This window comes from Arvicola amphibius, chromosome 6, assembly GCF_903992535.2.
Source record: "Arvicola amphibius chromosome 6, mArvAmp1.2, whole genome shotgun sequence".
NCBI lineage: Eukaryota > Metazoa > Chordata > Mammalia > Rodentia > Cricetidae > Arvicola > Arvicola amphibius.
The window spans coordinates 56,810,960-56,821,941 of NC_052052.2; positions in this window are offsets into that span (position 1 = coordinate 56,810,960).

Consider the following 10,982-nt stretch of genomic DNA (forward strand, 5'->3'; position numbering starts at 1 on the left):
AATTGGAAGTCACCAAAAAATGTTGAGATTAATAAGAACTGTGTGAGAAAATGCCTCTGGCATGCCCTGTTGGTCATTTGTTGTGTGTGTGTGTAGTGCTTGACAAAAATTCTCGCTGGGAGATTCTTAAGGAGTGTATTCAAGTGAAGGAATAATTTAAGACACATCCAGATTTCTTGGCTCTTCCATGGCTATATTCATTTTCACACAAAGAATATTTTTAGATGATCTAACTGTCCTTGTAAATAACGACATGGTTCAGAGATTTTACTTCCCCTTCTTCAAAATTATATCAGATAAAAGAAAATTCTAACGGGGTTAAGGATATTAGTGTGAGTCTGTGGTGCCTAAGTATAAACTGTTCTTTTTCTCTTTGATGTTTATGGAGAGAAAGGGAACTAACGACAACTGGCAGTTGCCCCACTAAGTCCCGAAGTGTTTTGTGACACAAGATTTAGCAAGTGAGTAAGACCTTAAGCCATCGTTTGGAAAGAGGTCTGGATTTTGTTTAGTAAATAATTCTGACTGCTGGGGACATTTACTTTAAAGCTGAATTTGCTGAAAAGCCTGGGGCACAGTTCTAAGACTGTCCCAAAGCACTGTAATGGGGGCGATTAGTGCCTAATGATATAGAAGAAGGGTGCAGCGCTAGCCTACATCAAATTGAAAGGAAGGTATTGCTTGAGCTGTTAAAACCACAGAGGCATGAATTTCCCACTGTCAGCATTACTGTGTGTGTGTATGTGTGTGTGTGTGTGTGTGTGTGTGTGTGTACCAACAAAAACATTTCATCTAGAAACAACCATTGATATTTAGAAATAAATGTGTAAGAAGTGGTTAATATGATGTCTTGGGTTTTAATATTCTTAAATAGTTCAATTGTGTGAATAATAGATTTATGTTCAGTGAGCTTTCTTTTACTTTTTCTTATACTTTCTTCCTAGTTTCACACCGTAACTTTAGGGCTAAGCATGTTGGGGTTCTGGTTTTATATTTTCACCAGCTTTTGGCTTTTCTACATTGCATAGTTGTAAAGAAGAGAAACATTAGGAAAAAGCATGTGTGATGGTTTGAAAGAAAATGGCTTCCAGAGGGAGTGGCACTGTTAGGGGGTGTGGCTTTGTTGAAGTAGGTATGGTCTTATTGGAGGAAGTGTGTGAGGGTGGACTTTGAGGTCTCCTATGTGCTCAAGCCGCTCCCAGTGACCTAATTTGCTTCCTGTTGCCTAGGGGATCAAGATGTAGCCAGCACCATGTCTGCCTATGTACCACCATGTCCTACTATAACGATAATGAACTAAACCTCTGAAAATGCAAGCCAGCCCCAATTATGACCATGGTGTCTCTTCACAGAAATAGAAACCCTAACTAAGACAGCTTTCTTGAGCTCTTTTTCTTCTTTGAAACTATTGGCAACTTTGTTTGCCATGCTACAATAGGGGAGCAGGCATGGTGGTAACAGAATTGTCAGACTAGACCTGTGAGATGGAGAAGGTCTCTAATTGGGAGAAGTCTTGTTAGGTTAGGATAAGACACTATGAATTCTATTACCACCACCACCACCCCATTCTAGTCACACCAAGTAAATGAGGACAGTCCTGATTGTTCAGTGTTCTGGTCTTGGACAGATTTATACTGCTGCGGTTCTGTGGCATCCAGGTGTACAGGCTGGTTTTATGTTAACCTGGCACAAGCTAGAGTCATCAGAGAGAAAGGAGCTTTGGTTTAGGAAGTGCCTCTATGAGATCCAGCTGAAAGGCATTTCCTCAATTAGTGATCCATGGGGGATGGCCCAGGCCATTGTGAGTGGTGCCATACCTGAAATGGCGATCCCGGGTTCTATAAGCCAGCAGGCTGAATGAGCTGCGGAAGCAATCTAGTAAGCAGCACCCTTCCATAGCCTCTGCATCAGCTCCTGCCTGCAGGTTCCTGCCCTGTTTGAGTTCCTGTCCTGACTTCCTTCAGTGATGAACAGCAACGCAGATGTTACAGACCAAATAAGCCCTTTTCTCCCCAATTTGCTTTCTGGTTATAGTGTTTTGTTGCAGCAATCCTACCTAAGACACCAGGTTAGAGTCTGTTCTTACAGGCCTATGGTATTCTGCCTTTCCAATGGTCCCACCTGGAGTAGAACAGTGCTGTAATCTTCTGTTTAGGGGGTCACTTTCTGAACCAGGGTTGAACTAGAGACCTGTTTACTTTCTTTTCCTGATCATAGCCTTTCCTCTACAGTCCACCTGGTCAACGCAGCAAACCCGGTATTGAAAAACTGACTGCAGGCCTCTTCTTTGGCAGCAGGAGGAACACACTAGCCCATATTTATCATGTGTGTTACTCTGGCAAGGGGTTCCATGCCATACCATAAAATAAAAACTATATTTAGGAATGGTTTTGATAGAAAGTCTGCATTCATGGCCCAGGCAACTTAGAAGAAATGAGACTTGAGGGTAAGAGGTAAAGCCTTGGAGATGGACCTGTTGAAGCGTGGAGAAATCAAACTTGACAAGAAGGTTAAAACTGCACGAACAGAAAGCCAAGAAGCAGCCAAACGGCTATAAGGGCCTCCCGAAAGTGAAACAACAAGAAACCACACTATCTCACTTGTCTTAAAGTCTTGCCATTCAAATCCTCTTTTGATTCTTGTACCCCAGCACCAGCATGTCTGATGATACTAAGCTGATTTTGCTGGATTTGTCCAGATTTATTATCATAAAAGCCACCTTCCCTACTTTCACGTGGTGTAGGGTCTACCTTGAGCAGCAGTCACAAGCCAAGAGCCCAGCCGTTCTGAAGGCCAGCTACTGTAAGTGGATTGAACAACAGTCCCTATATCTTTGAAAGTCCTTGGGCTAGTATAACATTTACTTGGTTTGTGAGTTCTAGGGAGAGTCTTCAAGTAGTAAAAAGTGAAATCCATAAGAAACCCTGTTTCTGTACACCCAGTGAAGATGAACCCAGGAACGATTAACAATGAAGTTGGCACTGCCTTTTTAGCTCAGGCAAGAGAAGTCTGTCAAGGCAAAAGGGTATAGTCCTGATTAAATGTGACTTGGGGAAGGACAGGTGTCACAGTCCTTGCTCCTGTTTAGTACCTGAGGATGCAGAGACAGGCTCAGGCCCAAGAGAAAAAATAAACAGTCTTTGAGACTTCAGCAGGCAGAAAATGTAATAGGTTTCTTGTAGAACCCAGGTAGGTAGAGACTGTGACTGCCCATTAAGGGGCTTAAGACATCCTGTAGAAGAGAGGTGTGTAAAAGGGTTTTGGTTTGCACTTTCACTGAACATTTTGTCTTTGTACATTTTGCAATTAGTTTTAACTCTCTGATTGAGCCTAAAATGTATGGTCTGTAAACTAACAGACTTTGGAAAAGTCGAGGTGCTCTTGAAGACTTTTGAGGCATTGATGAGCCGGCCCAGGTTCCAAGCTTAAGGAATCTAATTTAGCCAGGTGTTATGAGACCCGAGGGCTTAGGCATAAGTAGTCCAGGTTTGGAAAGTAGTCTAAGATTTGACTACTTTATCATAACTAAGGAGGCCTCCTACTTTCTTCCTGTAAGTTCAATTGTATTTGATAGAAAATGAGACCCGATGATAAGAGTCCCTCAAAGACTGCCCCTGAAGTGACAAAACAAATAAATAGATTAGATAGATAGATAGATAGATAGATAGATAGATAGATAGATAGATAGATAGATAGATGGATAGATAGATAGATAGATAGATAGATAGATAGATAGATAGATAGATAGATAGATAGATAGATAGATAGATAGATAGATAGATAGATAGATAGATAGATGATAGATAGATAGATAGATAGATAGATAGATAGATAGATAGATATAGATGATAGATAGATGATAGATAGACAGATAGATAGATGATAGACAGACAGATAGATAGATAGATAGATAGATAGATAGATAGATAGATAGATAGATAGAGATAGATGATAGATAGATGGATAGATAGATAGATAGAGATAGATAGATGATAGATAGATAGATAGATGATAGAGATAGATAGATAGATAGATAGATAGATAGATAGATAGATAGATAGATAGATAGATGATAGATAGATAGATAGATAGATAGATAGATAGATAGATAGATAGATAGAAAGATAGATAGATAGATTTAAAAAGAGGTTGCCAGGTCCTTTAAAAGAGTGCTTATAATCCTGTTGTTATAGTTCACAGTAGAGCTCCATCTATTGGTGTGAATTCTATCTGGGCTTTAAGTGACCAGAAGTAGGGTATATTGGCAGCCCCAAATGTTAGTGCCACATTAGCACAACAGACAGAGCTCTAAATTCTCACTGTTGGCTGAGTAATGGGGATGCAGTAAGAAAGAGAGATTGGGAGAGGGGAAAGAGGAGTTTTGCAGCCAGCGTGCGTGTTGAGGAAGACAAGTGAGGTGAGCTTGCCAGTAGCACTACGATCAGACACACCTAGGACTAGACTCCTCTGAATGTATCGTGAAGACACACTTTCTCTTCTATCAGGTTCAGCTAGTTCCTTGGGCAGCTGAGGAGAGGGCGCCTGAAATGGCCCTTTCCTATAGCCATACTGATGAATATCTTGCATATCACTATAGAAGCTTCATCTGGCGATGGATGGAGATAGAGACAGAGACCCACATTGGAGCACTGGACTGAGCTCCCAAGGTCCAAAGGAGGAGCAGAAGGAGGGAGAACATGAACAAGGAAGTCAGGACCTCAAGGGATGCGCCCACCTACTGAGACGGTGGGGCTGATCTAATGGGAGCTCACCAAGGCCAGCTGGACTGGGACTGATGGAGCATGTGATTAGACTGGACTCTGAATGTGGCAGACAATGAGGACTGACTGAGAAGCCAAGGACAATGGCACTGGGTTTTGATCCTACTGCATGGACAGGCTTTGTGGGAGCCTAGCCTGTTTGGATGCTCACCTTCCTGGACCTGAATGGAGGGGGGAGGACCTTGGACTTCCCACAGGGAAGGGAACCCTGACTGCTCTTTGGACTTGAGAGGAAGAGGGAGGGGGGAGGGGGAGAGAAATGGGAGGAGAGGAGGAGGTAAAAATTTTTAATAATAAAAAAATGGCAAAGAAATAAAATAAAATAAAATAAAATTTATATAAATTAAAAAAACCAAAGGGACATGCTATTTAGTACATAGCAAACAAGACAGGATGTGGGGACAGGTGTAAGAGAAAAATGGCCTTCCAAGAAATGAGTTTTTGAGCCACAGAGCCTACAAGTGACATTTTGAAATGATTCAGTTAGGCAGGCATCTCAGTGCCATGCACTGTGCCAGGCACAGAAAAATAGAAGCGACAGCATTTGTTAACATTTAAGAGACATTCTCTGGGGGTCTCCACTGTAAGGGTCTCATTATGACTCGAGCGCTGTACACATCTACGCAGCTAGTTCGTGTGAAATGAGGTGACTCTTCCACTGAGCTGATGGGAAATGACCTCTCCTGGATGAATTGGTCTTCGGAAGAGTGACATGAAACAGGAGCAGTAACTCATACAGAGATCATAAAAAGAGAAGAAGCATTTTCCTCCTGAGAGCAGACTGGTTCTCAAGCTATTCAGACTAATTCTGGTCAAGAAGCCATCTCACAGAGGTGCTCAGCCAACGGAAAAAAAAACTGTAACGAGGCGAGATCCAGGAAGAGAGTAAACCATGATGATAAATATCATTGCCGAGTAGTTATATGCATCAAACGATCTTTCAACTTGCCACACGTGCATCAAACCATGAATAGATTTTTTTAACCTTTATTATTATTATTATTATTATTATTATTAAAAATTTCTGCCTCCTTCCAACCTCCCATTTCCCTCCCCCTCCCTTTCCAGTTCAAGGAGCAGTCAGGGTTCCCTGCCCTGCGGGAAGTCCAAGGTCCTCCCCCCTCCATCCAGGTCCAGGGACATCTAAACAGACTAGGCCCCCACAAAGCCAGTACATGCGGTAGGATCAAAACCCAATGCCATTGTTCTTGGCTTCTCAGTCAGCCCTCATTGTCCGCCACGTCCAGAGAGTCTGGTTTGATCCCATGCTTTTTCAGTCCCAGTCCAGCTGGCCTTGGTGAGCTCCCATTAGATCAGCCCCACCATCTCAGTGGGTGGGCACACCCCTTGCAGTCCTGACTTCCTTGCTCATGTTCTCCCTCCTTCAGCTCCTCATTTGGGCCTTGGGTGCTCAGTCCAGCGCTCCAATGTGGGTCTCTGTCTCTATCTTCATCCATCACCAGATGAAGCTTCTATAGTGATATGCAAGATATTCATCAGTATGGCTATAGGAAAGGGCTATTTCAGGCTCCCTCTCCTCAGCTGCCCAAGGAACAAGCTGGGGACATCTCCATGGATACCTGGGAACCACTCTAGAGTGAAGTCTCTTGCTAACCCTAAAATGGCTCCCTTAATTAAGATATCTTCTTCCCTGAACCCCTATCCACCCTTCCTCCATCCCAACCATCCCATTCCCCCAGGGTCTCCCCATCCTCCCCTCTTCACTTTTCTCTCCCCATCTTCCCATGACCCCTTACCGCCACCCCCCCCCACCTCCAAGATCCCAATTTTTGCCTGGCAATCTAGTCTACTTCCATGTCTAGGAGGATAACTCTATGTTTTTCTTTGGGTTCACCTTCTTATTTAGCTTCTCTAGGATCCCAAATTATAGGCTCACTGACCTTTATTTATGGCTAGAATCCACTGATGAGTGAGTACATACTAAATTCATCTTTTTGGGTCTGAGTTACCTCACTCAGAATAGTGTTTTCTATTTCTATCATTTGCATGCAAAGTTCAATATGTCATTGTTTTTTACCGCTGAGTAGTACTCTAATGCGTATATATTCCACACTTTCTGTATCCATTCTTCCATTGAAGGGCATCTAGGTTGTTTCCAGGTTCTGGCTATTACAAATCATGCTGCTATGAACATAGTTGAACAAATGCTTTTTCAGTATGATAGGGCATCTCTTGGGTATATTCCCAAGAGTGGTATTGCTGGATCCTGGGGTAGGTTGATCCTGAATTTCCTGAGAAACCGCCACACTGCTTTCCAAAGTGGTTGCACAAGTTTGCATTCCCACCAGCAGTGGATGAATAGATTTTTTTAAAATGCATTGAAGAGCTTCTGTGTCCCAATAAAGGATGAGAGGTATAAGGTCCCCCCTACTCTGCCATTGACAACTTGACATCTCAGCTCTGTAAGCCTCAGTGTCCCCACCTGCGAGTATGACATAGGATCCCTGATGCTTTATTCAAAATATGAAAGTGCTTTGTGAATGAAAGTGTGATTTGCCCTGACATTTGGTGTCTGTTCATATGAAACCATATATTTGATGCAGAAGAGTTTGAGTGTCCAAGCCACACCCCCTATAACTGATTCTATGCATATATACATATATCTTATTCACCCTCAATTCCACTGAATCAAGTTTCACATGATGCCAATGATGGCTGATGAAGAAAAGAACATGATGATTTCCAAATGAAATCTTCAAAGTGCATTCAGTATGCAGACACATTCTGAAGGAAGAGGTAGAAACTAAACTAAAGAACAAGAAGACATATACTTTGAAAACAAAAGGTCTATTGTAGACCATAGACAAGCACTGGACTCCCTTACCTTCCTCTGGCTGCTCCTCTGATAGAGGGTCAGGGTGTCTGCACCCAGCAGAAAGCAAAGGACACCTTGTGCTGTTTACATGCCATTCTGAAGCATATTCAACATCTTTGAAAGTCAGATTTTTTTCTTTTATTAATTCGACTTCTCAGCCTTTGAGTACAGAGACTGTTTCTTTTTCCAGGTTAGTAGAAAAGGCAAATATAAATAGTTGTACTCCAGTGTGATTCTGGCGTGAACCACACCATCCCAAGTGGCACACTCCTTCCAACAAATGTGGGAGAGAGACTTCTCCGCCTTTGCCAAGGCCCAAACTCACAAAAGCAACACTAAACGGTCTCAGTGGGTTGTTTTTTTTAATCCGTGTGTGTGTGTGTGTGTGTGTGTGTGTGTGTGTGTGTGTATTTAATAATGGTAATCAAAGAAAAGCTGGCCATGAGACTGGGAGGGAGTAGGGGGCTGCTTGGGAGGTGTTGAAGGGAGAGGAAGGGTTAGTAGATGACACAAGAAGGGTTGGAAGGAGAGAGGAGGGACAAAATTATGTACTTGCATTATAATTAAAACACTAAAAGGCACATTAAAAAGCTGAACTGTCCTTTAGAATACTCTCTGAGAGCTAAGCATCCAGACTTCCAGTTCAGTCAGTATTAATTATTGAGGTGTGAGGGCCCACAGTTGGCTTGACCCTCACACATCAACAGTTAACCAATAAAATGCCCCCACAGACTTTCCTACACGCCAATCTGATGAAGGCATTTCCTCAACTAGGGCTTTCTTTTCCCAAGTAACTCCAGGTTTCATCAAGTTGACAAAATAATAATAATAATAATAATAATAATAATAATAATAATAATAAAGTACAAGCACTTTCTGAAGAAAAGACTCAATTGTGACCTTGGACTCTTAGGTTGATCTAAAACACATGGGAAAACTGGAACCCTGGGACTCAGTAAGAGTAAAGACCTCAGACCTGTCATGGTGCCTGAAAAATCTGTATTTTTTTAATATAAGGTCCAAACTGACTTAGAAAACCTACTCTTCACTTAAGTATGTTTTTAAAACTCTGATTTCTTTTCTGCAATGTCAAGTGATGCTGAAACACTCCACACTATACTGAAGCAGCCGGTGTACACACCTGGGCTATGACTCCAACCGTCACTCCACTGAGCTTCAGCTAGTTGGCTCAAAGAAATGACTTTGGAAACTCTCTCACTCTCTGTTTGGGAAGGATTAAAAGATTTTTGAAATGATTTCTCTAACTGACATGCACTGGCATTTTAGTGTTTTGGTTTTTGTTTGTTTGTTTGGATTTTGAGGGTTTTTTTTGAGGGGGTTATTTTTTATTTTGGTGGGGTGTTTTTGTATACAAGTTACTTCCCTGGCACAACTATTTATGTGACCACAACTTGTCTGCAAAATTGCACTATTCAAAAATGAAGTCATTCTGGATTAGGAAAAACAATTATTTCCCTGTTGATGGTATTTTCTTCTTCACTTTCACAAGCAACTTCACAGGCGATGAAAATTATTTTCATAACTCAGACCTATGAGATCAAAAAAGAAAAATATTCAGATTAAACATAGGAGAAAATTGTTCTATGGTCTACCATTTGTATCCAGAACGGCAGGTGGACGTGGCGATCACAGCAGTAATTAACACTAAAGCAATGGTACTTTTTCATAGTAAAGTCCTATTCTTAAATTGTTTCTTATTTTATTTCCACAAAACAGTAAGCTGCTACCCAGGTCCCTGCAAATGAGGAAACAGATTCCACCTGTGCTTTGGATCCTTCAGCCTTGGAAGATGATCTCACTCAACACTGAGTGGAGCGGCGTGGGGGTGGGGAGGTGGTGGAGTTGGAAAGTGAGAAGGAGGGGAAAGAAAAAAATCTTTCCTAGATACCAACAGCACTTCATAATCTCTCCTATTTCTCTTTTGATCTTGATCCCAAGCAGGTTTTTTTTTAATGCAGTCACATGTACCTCTTTCTGGCTCTCAGTTATATTCAACAGCCAACCCACTTTATCATGGCTTCCAACAAGGCCACACTATCAATGCTGTCCTAGGGTAATCAAATACAGACACTGAACCACATGCCTGGTCTCTCTGCAGCTTTTCAAGCACATCTCCCCCAACTCGCAAAGTTTTGACTTCTACACTGTCATTTCTGCTTAGAACCTGAGAACTGCTTCTGAGATGACTTTGTTCTCCTCTGCCTTTAGACGTTCATGCAACTCAGGGACATCAATCTACCCCTCTTCTTATAGACTCTATACTTCTATATACCACATTGGGTGATTGTATATATTCTAAAAGTTTTACTTCTTGAAAAATTCATGAATAGATATAATGTGTATTGATCAAGTTTACCTAAGCTCTCTCCTCTCCAGCTCCTCCCATACATGCCCACCACTTTCCCTTCCAACGTCATACACTCCATTTTAAATCCACTGAGTCCTCTTAGTGCTGCCTGTATATGCATGGATGGGGGGGGGGGGGTTGCTATCCACTGGAGCGTGTTTAGTCTAGCACTGGCTACATTGCTGAAGAAACCCACGTCCCCCCACCAGCATCCATGGGTTACCAATAGTTCAGCGAGGGCTGGGTTTTCATGAACACCTTTACCATCCATGCTGGACTTTCCCAATTTAGTAATAAATAGCTTAAGATTTACCTACTTTTCAATTCCATTCTATTGCTAAGGGTGTTAGAGGGAGGTCAGCACATCACATCTCCATTGCCACCTAGAGCAGATTTCAGGAGCACTCACTATCGGGAGCTGAGTCCAAAGAAGGCTTCTCATCAGTGCTCCCAATGCTTTACGCGTATTCACATACTTCCTCTTCACAACAACCTCACACCATATATATATATATATATATATAATTTTACAGGTTATTAAAATGGGGTCCAGTGAAGCTAATTAGCATGTATAAAGGTACATAATTGAGAGTCAGGAGCTCAATGTGACCGAAGGATTTAGACAGCCACAGGACCCTTTTCACCTAGATATAAGGAAAATAATCTTAGCCTGGAGAACAGGGCAAAATACAGGTGTATAAGTCATATCTTAGCCTACTAACTAAAATATATTATATAAATGATATTAAAAGTATCTATTAATTTATATGAACATTGAAATTTGTGAAAGCTATTAAAATTCATTTGGTTCAACATCCCACACAGGAAGATAATGCAGAGGAAAGTACATTTTGATCAACTTTTCCAATTAAATCTTGCTTCAATTTTTTTTCTATAAAACAGGCTTATGCAATGTAATCACAGTATAGGAGACATGGAGGCAGGAGTGTCCCTGGGCTTCATGTATCAGACATCCTAGCCTACTTGGTGAGTTCCA